The sequence below is a fragment of the Ictidomys tridecemlineatus genome, chromosome 6, assembly GCF_052094955.1.
Source record: "Ictidomys tridecemlineatus isolate mIctTri1 chromosome 6, mIctTri1.hap1, whole genome shotgun sequence".
NCBI lineage: Eukaryota > Metazoa > Chordata > Mammalia > Rodentia > Sciuridae > Ictidomys > Ictidomys tridecemlineatus.
In genome coordinates, this window is record NC_135482.1 from 179,734,083 (window position 1) to 179,755,971 (window position 21,889).

Genomic DNA, 21,889 nt, shown 5'->3' on the forward strand with positions numbered 1-21,889 from the left:
AGATGGCTCTGATGCCCACAGGCAGTATGATCTTAAGACTACCTGGAAGTGCAGATATAACTGTATGGAAAAGGAGAAAGTATGAGTACAGTTTAAAATCACCTAACCGATAAACAAACATTTTGAAGTTTTGTTTATGTTGCATACATTATTAAGCCTATACATTTGTATGAATTCCTTTGTCTGGAAAATATAGACCATGCATTTCAAAGTCTGCTTCATTTTTTTTTTCACACAAATATATCATGCCAAACCTTTTCAAGGCAGTAAATATACATCTACATGATTTTTATTATCTGTTGCATGGTATCTTTTTATGTATCACTACTTTACAAATAGACTTTTAGTTTCTTTTTGTTTATATCAACTATAATAATTTTGAAAAATAATTCTATACATTTGTGGTCTTTTCTGTTTGTTATATGAAAATTCAGGAATTGCTATATTTTATAAAATTTCAAGTATTTTCTTGGTAATATTTACTCTGGATTCTTATGCTTTCTGATTGACTAGAAGAAAACTTCAATTATTTTTTTTTTATTTTACATGTTTAATCTTTAAAGGGAGATTAAGCTTATTTTTTAATTCTGATATTTTCTAATTTAAGTGAACCATTTGTATATTAAATATATTTAATCATTATACATATTTTGCTTAAATATACATTTGTACATTTATTTTAAAAAGTAATTAGATCCAACAATTCTTCTGGGTTTCTGCTTTTGGAGGGTCCTATACTTACATGTATATAGTTAATTGATAAAATTTAATAAACATCCAAATAATTCACTGAACAATACCAATGTTCTCCAACCCACAAAAGGACTAAGGAAAGAACTAGTTTTATATTGTGTGAAGCATATGCTATTGTGTCATTCAGAGTTGAAACACTGAACTATTTCTAAGTAAATATATCGCAATTGTGTTACAGCAAGCTTTTGAGGGCTCCATATAAAATGGAAATATTAATGGTAAACATTAATGGTATATAGATGTTCAGTAAGAAAGAAATAGTTTCTACATATTTTAGAAAGTCATAATTATGTTGACCTTTTTGGAAATCATATGAACATCTGAATAATTAAGATTTTAAGTATAAGAGTTACTCCAACTATGTACAATACCCTAGGCCACTGTCATACCAGTGCATGCCTCTCTCAAGTATCTACTTAGCCCTATCTAGCTTTCAGGAAACAAATTGCAACAAAAGAAACTGTTCTCAGTGGGTGGGTTGTATCTATATATTGCTTGAGCAATAGTATGAAAATATGTCATATAATAATACTGTTTTACTTGGCTTTCATTCTAATCATCTGGCAATTTCTTCCTCTCCGATGTGGGTTCTATATGACAAATTTCATCATTTTCCATGTTTATACTTTCCATTTACCAGGTCTTCTAAGTTTATATATTCTGCCTGAAAAAAAAACAACAACTACATTTTGCATTAGGAAAATATTAAATACAAATATATACTGATAGCTTTGGAAGACAGCATGATCTGAGTCATGAAGAATCTTAGGCTGATTTCCATCTTTTTAAAGCACTAGGAAAGCAGGGATAAGCATATTACAAGTTGGAGTAAGCTACAAATGCAGACTGTGTCAATCACTAAATAATTTGGGAATACAAATCAGTGGATTCCCTAGACCTTGAAGATAGACATGAAAAATGTAGAAAAAATAAAAGAATCTACTTCACTTTGAATTAGATCATAATCTCACTTTCAGAATAAGGTGTTTCATCTTCATGCCAACTATGATTTATATTCTCTGACTATTCTTTGCATACTTCAGGAAGTACATGATCCCCTTCATGCAATTTTGGATACTTGAATTTTGGATAGAATGTGACAACTCCTATATAACACCCAATCACATAGTTCTTTATTGTTCTTTTCCAAAGCACTCATAAATTCAGAAAAAAAAAACATTTTAGATGCTGTGAAATTTTTCCCTGTAATACTAAATGTTTCAATATTCTCCCAATTTCTATAAAATTGACCTCTGTTGTAGTCCAACAATCTTTGTAAGGCCTGGACATTTGTGAAAAATAAACCAACTTTATTGGACACCTCATACAAGGAAGAGGATAGGATCCAGAATTTAGGGATAAATCAGAACTAAATTCAAATTTCAAATAAAAAAATCAGGATGATTTTCCTTTTCTGAAATGATGGTCACCATAGAGGTCTTTGTGTGTCTTGATATTAGCTTAAATACAAACTCTAGGCACACAGCAGTTCTTTAATAAACAGAGTTTTAGGGGAGCCACATGTAGAAGCCTCAGGTAGTACTTCATTAAAGAGCAAAAGCAGCTGAATAGGTTTATGAGGCAAGATATTCTGAGAGAACAGGCCACCTCTGAACTACTTGTTCTCTACGAGGTCATTTTCTCTGTGGGGACTTCATACTTGTGACTCTCTGCCTGGAAAGCTTTTTCCTGGTCTTGTTACAGGTCTTTGCTGAAATGACACCTCCTCCAAGAAGCACCACCCTTGTTTCCCTTACTCTGCTGTAGTTTATTATCATTTCCTGAAAAATTGTAGAATACTTGTTTCTGTGTGTTTGATATAATGCAAATTGTAAGTGCAGGCACTGTTCTCCTTCTAAACTGAAAATGACATCTCCCCATGGCCTCTTGCTGCATTCTCCAGGCTTCCTATAAGCCTCTGTTTGTCTTGAATTTCTGATTATATTTCTCTCACTCCTCAGGTCACAATAATATCTAAAATAAATGAACGAGTTCCTTGGACATACTGTGATATTCACACATTCTTTAAATAAACAACTTCAAAGCATTACTTCTCCTTGGAGTATCCTTTAAGCACTTCTCTATATCAGATGGTTCTTGTTTATCTAGCAAATATGATTTTAACGTGGTTAGCACATCAACACACTAAGTAGACATTGGAGAAAAACTGAAATGAGGTGTGTTATTAATAAACACAAAGCATTTTGGCTAGATGACCTTTTCACCAATTCTCTTCTGGTAATCCTTCATTGCACGGTTATACTTGTAAAGAGCCCTCAATTACTTAACTTTTTTGTATCATAAAAATCCAGGTACAAGTGTTATCTTCTTATGAGGCTATATACTTCCGAGGGCAAAATGTAAGTCAGACTACTATTACTTGTTTGTAATTATAGTTTCAAACACAGTGTCACAGTAGCCAGTGGAAATGTGCAAAATAATTACTACAGCATATTTTAATTGGAAAATATTTTTATTGGGTGACATAGCATGGGCTTAATTACTGCCTCCACAATTTACAGTTCTTGTGATATGAATCAAGTTACTTCAACTTCTTTTACCTTAGATTATTTACATAAAGAGCCTGACATAGTTTGTTGACAGAATTATTTGTGAAAAAAGTAAATAAAACGTATATCCAGTAGAGGTGCAATCAATGTTGGTTCTGTTTTTTCTCTAGGCTCAGAATGAAGTCTGTTAGAAATGATCTCCTCTTCACCCTGTCCTGACAAAGTTGAAAGTTGACTGCACACTGCATGGTTTATCAGCTCTTTCATTTTCAAATGTGATTGGTGACCCAAGTGGTATTTTACCATTTTAACCATCACGATGCCCTGTAAGTCAATTTTGTTTATTTTTATTGTTTTAGAAGCATGTGCTTCTGAGAATCTGTATTCTCCTTTCTTTAAGAGCAATCAGCTGTATGTACTGGTAATCACTCCCATATTTTCAGAAGATGTGGTTTCCAGGACATTTATATATTTGCTTTTTAATTACTGTGCCCTCTTGTTTATCTAAAGTTGTGTTTTCACACTTTTTGACCTTAAGAATGATTTTCCTTAAAAATCTTTGAAAAGTTTGTAGAGCTTCTGTTTATCTGGGCTATAACTACCTATACTTATCAAATGTAAATATTATGTGTTTAATTCATTTAAAAATAATAAATGTCTTGTGTTAATGGACATAAGATTTTCACAAGATATAACTATATTTTTCAAAACAAAAATGGTATTTTAGTTCATAGAGTACAAATCTCTCTAATTCCCCACTTAAGAAAACACAGGGGCATTGTCATTTTTCATATGCCTTTGTCTTCTGTGATATGTTATCTTCTTAAAGTATTAGAAAAAAAATCAGCCTCATACAGATATTTAGAAAAAAGAGGCGTATTTTAGTCATTCTATTTTCAGAAAATTGTGGATAGTGTTTGCCGATACTACACTAATACTGAACAAGTTGTAGTTTCTTATAAGTTTGGTTGCAATGTGGAATTTAAAACTATAGACAGAAACTGAATTCTGTTCTAAAATCTATTGGTCTGTTTTGTACAGTGAATGGATTTGTACTCACCCATGGTTTTATAACATAACATGTTCATTAGAAAATATAGTCCCCCTTTGTCCGGCAATTATTTCAAAAGTTGGCACATTTTAATACAAAGAATAAAAAAGACACTTGTTATTAGAGATGATATTTAGAGAAAAACAATGTCAAGCATGAAAGAAGATACATGTTTCTCTAAATCTTAATATTGATGGAAAGCTTGAGTTGTATCATTGGCAACAAATACTATCAGTTGTTTGCCTGAGTGTGACCAGCTAAATGTTTGAAAAATGTCACAATGTGCATAACCATTGTTGGCCGATTAGTTGGTCACTGGAATGGAAATGATATTACATGAAAAACTTCTAGTTTGACTTGGAATTCAACAAAAATAAAAATAAGGAAGCTTACTTCTTCCTGTTAGAAATGGAGAGACTTCTCCCTCTCAGAGTATTTACTTAAAAAACTTTGTAAGTTCCTTTTCCATGTCTTTGAAAAGTATTAAGTCTCTCAACAATCCAGCTTTGTGAACTAGGAAAATCTTTTTCAAAGATCCTGACAATCATCTCCTCCAAATGTAACTGTCCAAAGACCATAGAACCCCTCCTTTCAGTTTCTGAGAGAAGATCTGTGAGTAAGGTAGAAATTTAATCTTGCTGGTTGTCTTGCTACCAACTACAAAACTTACTGCCATTAAAACAGACATTTGTTTTCCCATTGTACAATAATCAATTTTACTAAAATAGATGGTCACCCCAATTACTAGGTGAGTTTAGGGAGAAATGTGTTTAATAAGTGGTGTAGTCAAATCCTCTGTCTTGGGCTCTCATTATTTTAAGAACAGGATGTAACAAGTTGTAACACTTGACTACATAAAAGAGTGATACTTTTTTCTATCTTTGCAATATGTTAACAGATTGCCTGTGATGTGCATCTCATTCTGGTTTAATGTTTATTCAGTAATAAAGCAGTTTTTCCTCTCTGTTGCCTTCATGGATAAGTTTTCTGAGTTAGGGAATGTTCTTGTTTTCAAAATATATGTTGACATATTTTATGTGTACTTCCTGTTTTATCACCCAAGATTTTAAAATCATGTAAGAACCAGGTTCAAGGTTTAATTACATCAATCATTTTAATGCTTTACCAAGAACATCCTTAATTAAAATTGCTTTTTGTTTGTTCTTCTGAAAGTGCTTGGCAGTGAAGAATTCAGCTTCCAGACATTACCTTAGTTCACTCTAAAACATTGGAAGGTATATTTACCATTGGTTTTGTGCCAGTAGTGAAAATGTAAGTAAAGTAGAAGAGACAAATAATATCTCAGCATTATGAAAAACACAGTTTGGGATTCAGAGAAGTCTTGAGTGTCAGTATTCTTGAGTGTCAGTATTCTCCAGGGTTCCCAGACTCAGCTTGGATTTCAATGTAACTGTCCAAATTTCTATTCAGGTTTAGGTTGGAGGCCAAAGTCCAGTTACTTGGACCACATGATCTAATTAAAAGATGGTGGGCACCACACCTTTATTTTGATCAACATAATCATTTTTGAGGTTTTAACAATGAGACGAAGGCTATAAAGTTAATTGGGCCCTTGTTTTAAGGACAATTGATGGAGTTGTCTGAGATCTCCAGGACTGTGGTAGAGCTGCAGATGTTAAGGAGTTAATGTCCTCAGAGCTCTTGTAATGCCAGAGCAAGCAAGAACAGCAGACTGTTCTCAGGACATGCTCAGTTGACATGGCCAGACATGCCACAAGTTCCCCTTGAGATTGTGGACTTGCTTCATGTTTTTCCTTGTGGTGGGATTATTTAGGAAATATTCTTGTTATTTTATGCTTAGCTGCTAATTTAGATCTAGGACAAAGATTAAGGGAATAAATGTAAATGTAAAATTGTTTTTAAAAAGATATTTTGCTATTTTGCTTACTTAACCTCAAGGTTGCATTCCACGGTTGGGAACCCAGTGTGAACTATAAAATGCTGTTCTTGACAATAATCAACGTCCTTAGCTGCACCAAGCTTTGGATCTCCTATGTCCTTTCTTTTGTCTAGCTCAGCTCTTCAGTCCCTGTCAACAGACAACTAGTTCTTTAATTCTATAAAATGCATAACTTTATAATTTGCTCTTTGGTGTAAAGAATCATCTTTCTTTTCTCATGGCCCCAAATTTCTGGACTTTGTTTCTTTACATTTCTGATTCCAAGACAGCCATTTTTTTTCTTTTCTTTTTTTTTAATATTTCAAATTTAATTAAATATTTGCTTTTGCTGTTAAATTACTGAAGTGGAGTTGTAAATCCATATATTATAGATTTAGCCTTGAGTCCTCCAAGAAACTCCCACAGATTCTGGCCTAAGTATAGCAATAACATAGATCACTTGATAAGAAGATTCCATTCCTAAACTTACTGAATATAAAAACAGACTTCATGACTTAGTCTTCAAGAATATTTTCTAGAGTTTAAGTTAGTTATTATAGTACAATCTCCAGAGAGAAAGAATAGATCTATGGGTGTACATATACTTATTCATTCATTTATTAATTATAAGAACTGGCTCATGTTATTGTGATTGCAGAGGCTGAGAAGTTCTAGGATCTGTTGTCTTTTAGATGCAGAATCAGGAAGCCCTGTGATGTATAATTGAGTCTGACTCTGAAGGGCTGAGAACCAAGAGTGTCAATCTGCAAGAGCAAGAAAAGATGAACTTCTCATTTCATAGAGAGTTTGACCTTCCTCTGCTTCTTTGTTCTTGTGAGCCCCTAATAGAATGGATTTTGCCTGCCCACTTGGTGGAGGGTGGTCTTGATTACTTGATTTATTTATTCAGATACTCATCTTTTCCAGAAACACCCTTACAGTCTTGTCTTATCAGTTATCTGCACATTGCTTAGTCCAATCAAATTGAAGCATAAAACTAAACATCACCTACTAACAGTAGAAGCATAGAGAGGCAGTTCTGGCAGTAGATTTCTATTTATGTACACACATAATAGTATTATCAATGAAAATATTAAATATGAATTTCAAATTGCTTTTATTTAAGAGAATTTGAGAGCTTGGGAGTTAATGGTAGCTAAATAGTTATCATGTGTACATTAATTTGAATTTCCCATACTGAATTTCTTGCATTTTTGTAGTTGACCATCTATTAGCTGATAATGCTATTGCAGCATGAAATAAACAATAGTATTCTATTTAATAGATCCTTCAATAATAGTATGATATACTTAAAAATACCTGTATTCAATTAAGGTGGTATTATATTATTACCCATTGAATCTCCCTTTAATTACAGATAGGACAAACAATATCATAAACATTGAGATAGACTGACCTATGGAACAAAATAAAAACATATACAAGTTGAGTGAAATGAGGACTGTCTTTTTATAGAAACTGATACTGTACCATATACAAACTTTAACTTAAAATAGACTGCATATGGGTTAATAACACTGAAATCTCTGTGCAGGTATACTCATATTGAACAAATAACATGATGGCAAAGGGTGGCTTCCTTTTTTTTTAATTAGAAGAGGCAGAAACTAAAGATAGAAATGAGAGAGACTAGAAGGAACCATTTGTTAATTCAGTAGATTGAGAGTCATCAGTATGAATTCATGTTTAGCATAAAATAGACAGATAAATTATTATGAATGTTTGCATATGTGGGTTAGTGTACATAGGGATATTTCCACACAGAGAAAACCTAAATGCAACAATTCCCTGGTAACAATGAATACACCCAACACTCTGATCTTAGTTTACAATACCACTTTCCAATAAAAATAACCAGTGCTGGAGTTGGTTATTTATTCAGTGGCAGAGCACTTGCATCACAAGTGTGAGGCACTGGGTTCGATCCTAGCACCACATAAAAACAAAGATGTTGAGTCCACATACAACTTAAATAAAAATAAATAACCAGTGATACTTGGAGAAATGTCTGAGTTTAAGGCAGGAATATAAAGTATCAAAGATAAGTCTCAAGCATCTTGTGCTAGCGAGTAACAAAACTGAAATCCACTGATGGAGGTATGTCACAGTCAAAGAGGAAATAACTGAAAGACTCACTGGCGAAGGCTGGATAAATTTGAACGATAAAATAACATAGTATTAGATTATAACCCAAACTATGAATACTCAGTATTTCTAGACTGAAATAAATAAATGATTGGACATATTCATTGGGAAATAACCTAATTTTCTATGTAGAATTCCATGTATATTATATATAATCTATATCTGTGGATTCCATATCCATTTGACCCACGTGGATTGAAAATATTCAAGAAAAACAAATTCATCATTACTGAACATGTACAGATTATTTTTGTTTTATCCCACCCCCAAAAATCACATTCTAACAACTATTTACATTTACCTTGTACTAGTTACTATGAGTAAGAGATGATTTAAAAGTATATAAGGGATGTGTGTAAGTTACATGTAAATGCTATGTCATTTAAAGAAAGGATTTTGGTATCCATGATTTCAAAGAACCAATCCTACATGGATCCTGAGGAATGACTGTAATTTATGTAGCTACCCACTTCCTCAAGGAGGTGAAACATAATTCTCCATCCCTTAAAAATGAGCTACTTGAAGTACCTTGCTTCCAAACATTAAAGTAAATAAAATAAAAGAGTTTATTTTATGGGGTAGAAACCTGGCCAACTAAGTATCAGTTTTAATATCCAAGTCAGTTAATGGCATGTTCTCTTGATGTGATGTGACAATATTGGCTTTTCCCTTTTGTGCTTATTTTGCCCCAAACCTATAATCACAGTAATACTGTTACCGCTGTTTACCTCCCTTCCCCGAATGCTGAAGTATAACACCAGAGAAGCATGCTGAGGCAAGTCTAGAGTGGAAAGTGGAAGTCTTTATTAAAGGATAGCAAAAAAGACTTCCTCCCAGAGGAAGAAAGGGACCCCAAAGGCGGAATGCATGGAAAGGGGAGGTCTTCCCTTTTTTATATCTTAGGTCTTATTTTATTCCTCCCACATTCCTGTGCTTGTTTCCCTCTATCCTGCAGTGATAGAATGCACGTGGGAAGGCCAAAAGGTGGAGATAGGTGGACTGATGGGGCAGGGAGGAGTAATCTGGGCACAAAAGGCCTAGGGGGGTTTTATTAGTACCTCTCAGTTTGCTGGGAGCTACTTCTTTAACAGTTCTTTAGGATGAGTTCCTGGCCTTGGGGACATTACCATTTCAATTTCTCCAGGTATTGTTCTGGTTTCCTGGACTCCATTCTTGATAATGGTCTCCATTTTCATTAGACCTGACTTACCTAACTACAGCAAAAACTATCTGTAAATATGTTTTCAATACCATGAGGAAAAAAAAATCCATATTGTGTTACTTTCTACAAAACATCTGACCAGTACTTCTCCAAGTGTCAAGGTCATCAAAAATAAGGAAAGCCTAATGAGAAATTATAGTCCTGAAGGTCCTAAAAGACACTTAACACAATGCAGATGTGACTCTGCAACATGACTCTAAAATATGGCGACTGTGGGAAACCTAAGGAAAGAAAAGAAATTTAGTAAAAAGCCCACCCAAACCCCAAATCGAAATTTGTTTGAAATTTCTTTGAGTGTCATGGCTTTCTTATAGCTAAGAGACCTCACATACCAAAACCTCTTTCTTTAGTGAAGCATATATACTCTGTCTCATATCACTTAAAGTTCCAAGATTCTTGAAAATTAAAAAAAAAGGCACAAAAATGTTCTGCTGGGATAACTTTACTGTGACTTAAATATAGTTACATTTGTTCAGTTGTCATTTATCTTTGTAAAACTACATTAATTTAAATTTTATTTAAAAAGTGTATCTTCATTACTCTAAATCATACTTGTTTATGAAGACAGGGGAACATTAGATCTGTCCATCATCTGCTATGGTGTTTAAAATGCCAGAATTACAAAAATATCAAAATCAGAACATAAGATGGAATTTGAAATACTGGAAAGATTACTGAAAAAAATAACCACTGTGGTAATGTACCTAAAACAATTTTGTGATTGAAAAAATGGGCAAAGAAGATTATGTCTGGTAGTCTGATCTATGCTTTGATTCTACCTTTTGACTTCTAATATCATGATTCCCACCCTCAACTGGTAGACTTTTCCACATTGTGCATTTGTGTTTTTTTTAAAAAATAGTGGACCATAGCTTCTCAAAAGATTTAAAAAATATCACTAAGTTTCTACATTTTATTCTATGGCAGTTTATCACTCAGGAATGATAGAATAAATGTGCTGAAACAAAAGATAATGAAATCTAAAGTTTCTTAATATGAGAGAATAAGATTAATATCAATTCCTTATCGTATTCAAGGATATATTATCTAGTTTATGAACCATTCTTTGGCTTAAATTTCAGTCAGGTATACACATGATCATAAACTCTGTACTACCAAAATGAGTAGGGAAATGATGTCCTTAAAATCAAATATATATTTTATATGTCTTACATTGGCTTTTGGATAACTCATCTTTCAAAACACATTACCAAGCCCTTATTTTTTCAATATCAAAGTGTTATGGATGCCACCTATCCTATTTCTTATTTTTATTCCATATTTATACTTCATTGTAATAGAAATGCTTTCATTGACTTTTCAAATCATTTTGCAAGCACTTACTTCAATAGCAAAGGTACAGGTAAATGCATACAACTTACCCAGTTATATAAATGGTAATTTTGATAAATGTCATACACAGATGATAACTAGATATTTGCTTTTTTTTTCCAGATGGATTTATTCCAATAAGTAGTTCAATAGAGTATATAAATTGTGAGTTCAAATGATCGTATTTTGCATAAAATACTGAACTGAAACACAGTTCTCAATGATATAAATTGAAAAGTTTGCTGTTGTTTAAGATACTCTAAAACTAGACCTGATCTTTATACATCAAGAAATGAAAAATAATAACTCCAAAGACATTCAGCCATAATAAATGTGAAAATAAATCAATCACAGAAATTGATCCAAATATATTTGGGAATATAATCTGTAAAAACACTGTTAGTTTACTGGAAAAGATGTAATTGTTTATTCATACACAGAGGAACTCCTGAATATCAATTTGGAAATAAACAAAGTTGGAAACTTATGTAACAGAACATATAATTCAGACTTGATTGGAGACTTGAATATTAAAAGTGAAGAGCAGAAGGAAAAGTTTAGAAAACTAGCAACATTTTTAAATAACAATAAGTTTGGGGTGACTTTTTCTTATCATTAAGTCCCAAGTTTTCAAATTTGCAAATATTAAAATGAAATTTAATGGTTATGTTAAGATAGGTTGAAAATCATAATCTAAAGCATATGTATATTAATATTATAACACAATTATATTCATATTATTATTATCAAATAATTGTATACTCTATACTATATTTAAGTTTTTATGGGCATTCCACTTCTGGAAGGATGGGACAAAATGGATTAAAACAGAAATTTTAGCTTCTCTAAAAAGAAATATAGGTAATTTTATTCTGCAAACATTTAATTTTTTGGATGTCAAATTTAGAAAAGTTCTATCTAGATGCCAGAAAAGATTTAAAGTATAGATGAGATGTGATATTCATAATACATATGAAAATTTTGCAAATTGATAAAATAATGGAAGTGTCTATGACCAAATTCACATTAACTTGTATATGAACTAGAGGCTAAATGTTGGATTTTTTATTTCATAGTGGATCTAAGGCTGCTCCACACAATTTCTTAGAATGACTGTCTTTTCAGCTTTAAATTATTTTAGTTCCTTCATAAAAAAAAAAAGTATTGGCCATATATATGTGAGTCTATTTCTTGATCTCTGATTTATCTTGATCTCTGGTTTACCTTTATTCCCATACCACAGTGTTCTGATAACTGTAGATTCAGGGTACATTTTTAAACCAAAGTTAAAAATATGTATTTTTTCAAAAATGTTTTAAATATACTAGGTTATTTGATTTTCTAAATGAATTTTATAGTTTGTCAATTTCTTAAAAATAAATGCCAGTTTTGATTAGGATTGTGTTGAATCAGTAAATAAATTTGAGTAAAGAATGCCATTGTAACAATATTAATTCGTCCAACTTATAAGCAGATAATCATTATGACTTTTACTTCTTAATCTCCTAATAAACCTGGCAAGAATATTTGTTTTATTCTTGTTCTTAAGGTGAACACAGGTTGAAACAGTTGAACAACAATATGTATCAAATAAGATTAAATATAAATTTTATATTGAAATCCTTTATCAGATGAGAAAGATTCCCTGCCATGCAATATATGGATTAGTTTTAATTGTGGATTGGCATGAATTTGTTGGTTTCTTTTCTTCCAGCTATATTGAGGCAGTCATATTTTTTTTAGTTATCTAGTCAATTGATATTGTTAATTGCATTTATTAATTTTTAAATATTGATTCAGGCTTGCAATCCTGGGGTAAATCCAGCTTGATTTTTAATCCTTTTATGCATTGATGGACTTTGTTTTCTAAAATTTTATTAAGGATGGTTTCATCAAGTTTATAATGAATATGTATTATTGCTTTCTTAAATCTTTGTTAGTTTTTATTAGTGATATTAACTAGGCCTGGATTATATATTATGAGGAGGTTACTTGACTGTTTAGATCAAATCTAATTCTTCTTGCACAAAATTTAGTTTTGTGTCTTTTTAAGAGTTTGACATTTTATCTGTTATGTATTTAACTGAACAGATAATAGATTCTTCATATGATTCCTTTATGATAATTCTAATGCCTGATTAAAATCTCTCTGTTCCTAGCAACATTCCTTACTTAGAACTCTACTTATTTATTTTATTTAATATAACCAATGGCTAGTAATATGGCTTATATGCTGGACAGTTATCCATCCTTGTTCTGTAGCCTGTCTTCATCTGTCTACATATTTGTTTTGAAAATGGATTATTTAAAAAAAGTGTATGTGTAAGTTTTGCCATATCATCCAGTTTTACATTTTTTTCTTTACTTGGAGTATTTGGCTCATTTACATTTAATGTACTTTCATATTGGGTTCAAAACCATTGCCTTGCTGTTTGTTTGTTTTCTGTTTGTTCTATTATTTCTATAATGAAAACAAAAACAAAATACCAAAAAAACCCCTCCTTGCTTTCCTTTAGAATAGCATTATTTTCTTGTGCTTCAGATTACCTTTTCTGTTTGTTCATTAGGTATGCCTTCTTCATTTATACTTTGCTGATACTGCAGCTGAGGTTTGTTTGTTAATGTCTGGAGACATTTTAGGTTGATATGTTGGATGGGGAGTATGTGTGTAATTGGCATATTTGGGTCGAGGCTGGTGATTCAGTTGATCATCCTGCAAGGCAAACAGTAGCTTCCTACAACAATGAGTTATCAAATCCAAAATGCTATTAGTGCTGAGGTTGAAGAATCCTTATCTAAGATGTGTATTATATCATCCAGTGATATTAAAGCAGTTCTGTTAAAGCATAATTATCTTAAATCAGTGTATTTCTACTTCCTCCTATTATGTGCACTATCATTCTCCATTTTCTTCTGCATGTGTTAAAATCCTCACAGAGTATCACTTGTAATTTTGTTTTAATTGATTATTTAAAAATGATTATAAATGAGGAAAATAATTTATATTTACCCACATCATTTTATCTGACCCTTTATTCCATTATATGTATCTAAATCTCCTATAGTATTTTTTCATATTACCATGAAAAAATTCCTTTGACATTTCTTGCATACATTTCTATTGGCAATACATTCATTCTGAGGCAGATTTTATTTTAAAGATTTATCTTAACTGTGTTTAGAATTCTAAATTGATAATAGTTGCTTCTCTTTTACGTTATTCTTTTTTTTTCAGTCTTGAATAGTTATTGATAAAAGTTGAGTGTCATGATACACCATTGTTCCTCTCTAGATGGAGTGTATTTTCCCCTACTGCTATTAAGATTATCCCCCACTACTTGTATTCAACCATTTTATTATGGTGTGATTCTTTTTGTGTTTACTATGTTTACTGTCCATTATTATGTCTGTGGATTTCTAAATTCCATTTTCTGCATCACCCCACATGTTTTCTAGTATTCTTATGAGATATCTATTGACTGCTAACTTTTGTCCCTTAGATTACTGATGTTCTGCTGAGTTTTTAATGTCTGTCTCCTTCTATGTTTTACTTTGAATATTCTTAATTACTGTCTTTAAGTACATTGACATTTATTTTCTTCTGTAGTGTATATCCTACTAATAATCTTATCCAGTTTACTAAGATATTAAATATTTTATTCATTTATCATATAACAATTATGTATTTATTATATATGAATAGTAATATAACAATATAAGGTAAGTTATAAGTTAAGTTAATTGGGATCAATTTGCCCCCAGATTTGTGTGAAGGTTGACCATTCCCTGATGCTATTATAGCCCCTTCACTAAAATACATTTGTTCTGTAGATTCTATCTAATGTCCTGTGCATTATGAAGTTTTTACATTCTCCTTAGTGAAAATGAAAACAGTTCCCATCTCTGTGTGAACTGCAGGAATTGTTTGATCAACTGCTTTCCAGTGGGTCTTTTTTGGCTTTGGCATTTTAGTTCATTCACTCACAGATTGTCTGCCAAATACTTGAGGTGGGGAGTGTTTCTCTAGGCAACATATATATTTTTTTAATCTCTCTGTGTGCAGCCCCTTCAGCTCTGCTATTGTGCTACACAAATAATAGCCACATTGGCTTTTTCAAACTCTGGTATCTGTCTCTATCTCAGCAAGACTACTAGACTCTAATTTCACACTACCTTTGTTGGCATTTGGAAAGTGACTCTTGCAGTAATCTGGGACAATATTTAGATTTATCTTTTCTCTGTTTCCCTTCACCCCCTCAGTTACAACAGTCCTGCAAGGTCTGTTGTCCAATATCTAAAAAGAAAAAGCTCTGTCCAGTGTTCCATATATCTGTGATGAGATTACATCACAGATTCCTGAAGCAGGGAAGATTCTTTGGGAAGTTTTATAAACTTTATATAAAATGGAATGCTTTTTGAGCTTTTAAACAAATAGCTGATATCTTAATTTCTGCATCTTTTTTATGAAAATAAATGTGGTTCTCTATGTTTTATTAGAGTAGGTTTTATTATTATTTTCTCTCTAATAGTTAAGAGGGAAGAGGAAATAGGAGAATATTAGTCAAAGGATACAGTTAGGAAAAATAAGTTCAAGAGGTCTATTTGACAGCAAGGTGAGTATAGTTAATCTTATATTGTATTCTTGAAAAATGCAACGGCTTTATGTTCAGTGTTCTTAACACAGCATTGTTAACTCTGTGAGGGTAATGCATTTGTTATTTAGCTAAATTCAACCATTCCATTATTCATACATATATTTAAAAAATGTGTACATGTTAAAAACCTATATTGTTATCAATTTAAAATAATTAAGTATAATAAATGAAATGTTTCTTCTCTCAATCTCTTCTGCCTTCCACAAATGCACAATTCCACACAGTATTATCACACATGAAATACATATACACACAATATGCACTCACAAAATGAATGAACTTATGATAAGGTCACCTGTGATATCCTGTTGCTAAATTACCATCTCACTTGGGTAATCAGTTAATTACCCACTGAAGCATATTCGTCACTTTTCTTTCAGAATACCATTATATCTTTTTTTCTATTCATACTGAGTGGGTGGCTTCTACTCTGATTCCTTTAATGTTGATCTTGGAAAACTCTGGGGCTTAGTATTTATTCATCTAATCTTCTGTACCTGTGCTTTATTGACCTCATCTAGTTTCATGTATATATGTACCAGCAGCTAGAACATTGGTATCTTGAACTACACCTTTTATTTAAAGTCTTAATTCATATACACAAATGTTTGCTAATATTTCTACTAAAATTTCTCTAGATATTAAAGGAAGCTAAACTTTTCTTTCAACTCTAAAGGAACTCTCTCTCATATTCTTAGCTAATTTAATAGTAGTGATATCCTTCCAACTCCTTTTCTTTATTCTTTTGCATCTTTGATAACCACTCTGCAGTGCATTTGGAATTGACCACATTGTTGCTTTCAAAATACATGCAGGAGCCAGTTACTTCTCTTTGCTGCTTATTAGTACCATCTAATACTGTGCAAACCACAGTGAATGCTTGAGTGCAACATATATTTATTGAATTGGTATATTTAAATTATTCTAACCATAGATACTTTAATAATATTCACTGAATTTTTGGTATATCCCATATTTACTATATCAATAACCCTGTATAGTCAGGTTTTTTATTAGATTGGTCATAGTTTTATTTCAAGGCAAAATAAAACTATCAAGTTAGCTTTTGACCAAAGATGCTAATTTATATTGAAAATAATTGAGTGCATCTCATGGAACATAAAAATGAAAGTAGAGTGTGAAGTCATGTAGAAGTAATAAGGCAATGACAGATTATTAAGATTAATTATGTTTTAAATTTATGGATCACATGGATTTCTGCTTAATATTCTGTTTTTTTCATGGCCTTTACTATAACTTGCCCCTCCTCCACCTGTGGATGTATGTGATTACCCAGGTCCAACACACTTAGCTGTTTATTTTAAATTTAATATTATGGCTTTATAAGACTTGTATAAACCATTCCTTGTTGGGTATTTATGCTTATTCAGTTGTCTTAGGTTCCCTACCTGTAGTCACAGAATATAAAAAAGAACCTTAGTGACCCCAATTGTGTATAAAGTGGGTAATGATGGAAAGATATCTGAAATATAAAGATATTTTGATGTAATTATTTTTATATAACATATTGCTAGGAAAGAGAATCTTCAGGAGCCTAAGGAATTTGCCCAAGTTCATACAACTAAATTGTGAACATGTGACTTTTATTTATGTAGCAATGGAATAAAATTATCAAATTGGCTTTTAGAACGAATCAGTTTACATAAACTTCTGTCTTTTAAGAAAATTGCTAACCTAATCCATTCTTCTAGCCTGAAGAATGATGTGGGTAGTTTGCCATTTTTATATAAATTTGAAACATTGTAAGTAATTATCATAAAGAGTGCTTACCTGTTAATTGAAGTTTTAACTTAAAAAACCATTAGAATGATGAATAAAATATGGGTGATGTCTCTGTCTCTCTGTCTTTTCATCTCTCTTGCTCGCTCTCTAGTCTTTCAGTTTTCATTTAAGATAATGTAAGTGAACTTATTAAAGTTTCACTAATATAAAAACACAATCTTAATGACAGTTTTCCCCAAAGCCTTTTCAAAAATTGATAGAATAAAGGAAAACAAGTAGATAAGTTCTAGAAATTCATAGAATTTTAAACCCTGACAATATATGTAAATTCAAGAAAACTGGAAAGTTTTCTCAGAAAATAGAAATTAACAAAATTGACTTAAGTATGAAGATATTGGCCCAATTCTAATTAATAGAATGCAAAAGATTGTTTTTTTTTTAAAGAGAGAGTGAGAGAATTTTTTTAATATTTATTTTTTAGTTTTTGGCAGACACAACATCTTTGTTGGTATGTGGTGCTGAGGATCGAACCCGGGCCGCATGCATGCCAGGCGAGCGCATTACCGCCTGAGCCACATCCCCAGCCCAAGACTGTTCTTTACTCAAAACAGCACCAATGATTTTTGCAAAAATACATAAAGTTATGTTTATATATTATATTTCTATTTTCAAAAAACCTTTTTGAAATAAAATATTTGTAAACACCTCTTGAAATATATATATCTGTATGGCTATAGATACATTATTCTTTGAGTAAAGAAACTTTCAGATTGAAATGCAGTACAGAGACTTTCAGGGTTTATGAAAAGAATCAAATAGAAAATACCAACTGTGAAAAATTACTCTAGGATATATTCAAGAAAGTAAATTAGGAGCAAAGAGGAATAAGTTAGATTTAAACTATTTTTTTTTTTCAAAAGCATACATTGCAGCTTACATGTTTCCTCCAGATTGTGTATTCATATCTTTATTAAGCTACTTTACGTTTCTTGCTGGATCATTCATTAATAACTCAGAATAACTAATTGCGTAGTAGATTTTGTTCATCTTTCCCTCAGCCCAGTTGAATTTAGTTATATGTGTTCTGTATTCCTATGGTGTAAAGTAAAATTTTCACCTAGTACATATTTGCAAAGTGTTGTAGTAACTGATTTATTTTGTTTCATTTCCTTTTTCTCGACTAAACTGAAAGCCACTGAAAAAGACTTGGGATATGGTTTAAATGCCTTTGTGTTTCTAATACCAAGCACAATGTCTAGCAGATGGTAAAAAAATAATTAATATTGGTTTCATAATGTTGAGAAACAAATTTTATAGGATCTTGCAAAAGTGGTATGTAAATTAAAACAGTTACATATTAGACACACATAGATACTTCTAAACTCTAGTTGAGTAAAAACTTGCATTTATGGTAATAAAAGGTGTGGCAGCAATCTGTGGGAAGAGGAGAATGTGTTCTTTAGTTTAGACTCATTTGAAATAATAGCATGATGTGTCTTCTCCTAAGTAGATTTTTTTTTAGTTTGTGCTAAAATTGGGGAGATATTACCTCCTACTCTAGGGAAGCAAGCTGAATGGTACACAGTCCCTAGAACTCCAGGAAGAGGAAGTAGCTTATGTAAGATCTTGGAGGTGAAAAGTATAGCTCATTCATGTTGTTAAGTATTCAATCTGATTGAGCAGTGATAATGGTCAATTCACTTATAGTCATTTTTAATTCATTTTGATAACTGATAAGAGAGAATTTACAAGAAAGTTTAAGAGTAGATAAGAGGCAGCTGCTGCATCCTTTGAAGGCCTGACATCATTCAAACAATCAGGAGTAGATTGGAGGAACTAGAACTCCCAGAAGAGGAAGGAACTTATGCAAGATCTTGGAAGTGAAAGTATAGCACGTACGGGGGTTATTAACTATTCAATCTGATTGAGCAGGCATGATGATATAGGAAGCTGAAATGTATTCTCCATTTTATAAGGCAAATGATCTTTCTGCAGTAGATGGGATCATAGAAAATCAGGTTTCATTTTATAAAATATTTTAGTATTATTACTTTAATGTAGCATTGAATTTAAAGTCAGATTTTTGTATGAATAATCTCTTCCTTCATATTATAAAATAACTCATTTGGATTCGTTGTATTGGAGTCAGAACTATTGACTCAATCCTATGTAGGAAAAAAAAGAAGAGATACACAGGTAATGTACATCCTGTATTTGTATTTGTATTTGCTTCTTCCTTCCTCTCTTCCTCTTTTCCTTTGTCCTTTCTTCTTGCCAGCCTGTTCCTGCCTTTCATTTTGCTAGAATAACAATCTATTTCTTTTCACTGACGTGAGAATGACTTTTCATGGGTAGAATTATTTCTCCGTATATTATCCATAATGTTATTCCTCTCTCATGAGGAAAAGACAGTGGGTCCTCACTCAATCTTAGTTGTTGGAAATAGTGCAGGTTTATGTGAAATGGAGAGAAATACATTTTCATCCTTCTGTTTAGCAAAAACAAACAAACAAACATACAACAACAACAACAACAAATGAGTCAAGGCTGTGGCTGTGGCTTAGTGGTAGAGAGAGACACTAGGTTCTATCCTCAGCACCATATACTTATACCTCATACTTGTGTCACTAACTACAGTGTTATGTGAGGTATCCCCCCAAAGCTCCTGTGTTAATGAGGGAATCTTCAGAGGTAAAGTGATTAAATTGTGAGAGCAGTGACCTAATTAGTTCATCCTAGTTAGAATGGACTGGGCAGTAACTGTAGGCAAGTGAGACATGGCTGGAGGCGGTAGGTCACTGGGGGCATCCCTGGAAGGAAGTATCTTCCCTGAAGCCCTTCCTGCTCTCTCTCTGCTCCCTGATCATGATTTGAATAGCTCTTTCAACAGGGCGCTTCCTCTACGATGTTCTTTCTCATCATGGGCCCAGAGCAAGTGAGTCAGCCATCTGTGGACTCAGACCTCTGAAATCACTAGACTCAAATAAGCTTTTCCTCCTCTAAGTTGTTCTTTTCAGGTGTATTGGTCACAGAGATGAAAAAAAAAAACTCACTAAAACAATGTCATTTTACATATTTATTATTATCATCAATATTGTTCTTGAAGACTTACTTTGTGTTCAGTCACCAAGGAGAAATAATAAAACATGAAACTTTGGGGACACTTGTTTAGCTAATTAACCTGTTTGACTAGCTTCATTTAATCTGGTGCTTATGATATAAAATCACATTGAAATGTTAATTGAGCGTAAGGCAGAGTTGCATCTTTAGGTGGATCCTGTCCTAACTTGGAGTATCATAGGTCTTTAATTAAAATAATTGTTTATAAGTATTTGTGAATTTAAAATCATTAAGAAATATACCTGTTACATCAATTCTAAGGATTTTAAAATATCTTCAATCATTAAGTGGCCAAATTACCTTTAGTAAAAAGCCCAAAGCAGAATTATTCTACATAAAATATTTGCTTTAACTGGTAGTCTTATATTTGAATTGAGTTGATGTTTTTATTTAAGCCAGTTCATATTTTCTTTCTGCAGAGGTATAGCTGGAATTTAAAGCTCAATAATAAAAAAAAAAAACCAAGATTGCGATTTTTCTAATGAAAGGGATCTATAACTGTGCTGATAATCTTTCAATATATATGTGATTATCGATGAGTATGTTTAAATTTAAAGTATCATGATAAAGTTAAGTTTATTCAATGGCAGAGAAGGACAATTGTGATGGGTTTTGGATATAACAACCAAACTTCTTACCCTAGAATGAGAGGTTTTAAGAATATGTATTATACACAATGTTATTCCTCTCTCATGAGGAAGACCATAGGTCCTCCTCAATCTCAATTGTTGGAAATAGTGCAGGTTTATGTGAGGTGGAGAAAAATATATTTCCATCTTCTGTTTAGCAAAAAACAAACAAATGAATGAGTGAAGGGTTGAGGTTGTGGCTCAGTGTTGGAGTGCTTACAAATAAGTGTGAGGCACTTGGTTTCATCCTCAGCACTACATAAAAAATAAATTAATAAGCAAAGATATCGTGTGTCCATCTACAACTAAAAAATATAAACAAAAAACAAAACAAAAAAAGTCAGGAGGTGAAGAGTGTTCTGCAAATAGGACATTGACTGCTATTCTACCAGCATCTTTGTGTTGATTTGTGGAAGTTGTGCTACATTTCCTCTAAACCAGTGTTGTTCTGCAGTGCTATCAATAATCCTAGTATATGCAGAAAAAATGCAAACTAAACAAAGCAGAGAGAAAAGGATTTTAAATTGATTAAAAAATATTTGTGGTTTTAGTGAGCTCCATGCTGCCTCTTTGATTAAAACTTTTTTTTTTAGGTCACCCATATAGGATCCATTTCAACTCATTATTGAAAATTACCTCCCCTTAGTTATTTCAACTTGCTTTTTCACTGTATCTGTAAATCATGTTTACTTAAGTCCCTCAGATATAATAATTTCTAGTGTTCCTTTGAGCTTGTAAATATGAACTTTGGAGAAAATAATTAGTTGGTGACCTTATATAACATTACTGAATATCGATCGACAAGTTT

The 21,889-nt window shown here is 32.1% G+C and overlaps 1 long non-coding RNA gene across 1 annotated transcript in view; it reads left to right on the plus strand.

The window, feature by feature from the left end:
* Window positions 1-21,889, plus strand: part of LOC144378434 (uncharacterized) — a 192,098-nt gene that overhangs the window by 18,918 nt on the left and 151,291 nt on the right. Inside the window, exon 2 of the long non-coding RNA XR_013440083.1 lies at window positions 3,434-3,589. This is a non-coding gene — a long non-coding RNA (uncharacterized LOC144378434). The remainder of the gene's footprint in view (window positions 1-3,433; window positions 3,590-21,889) is intronic.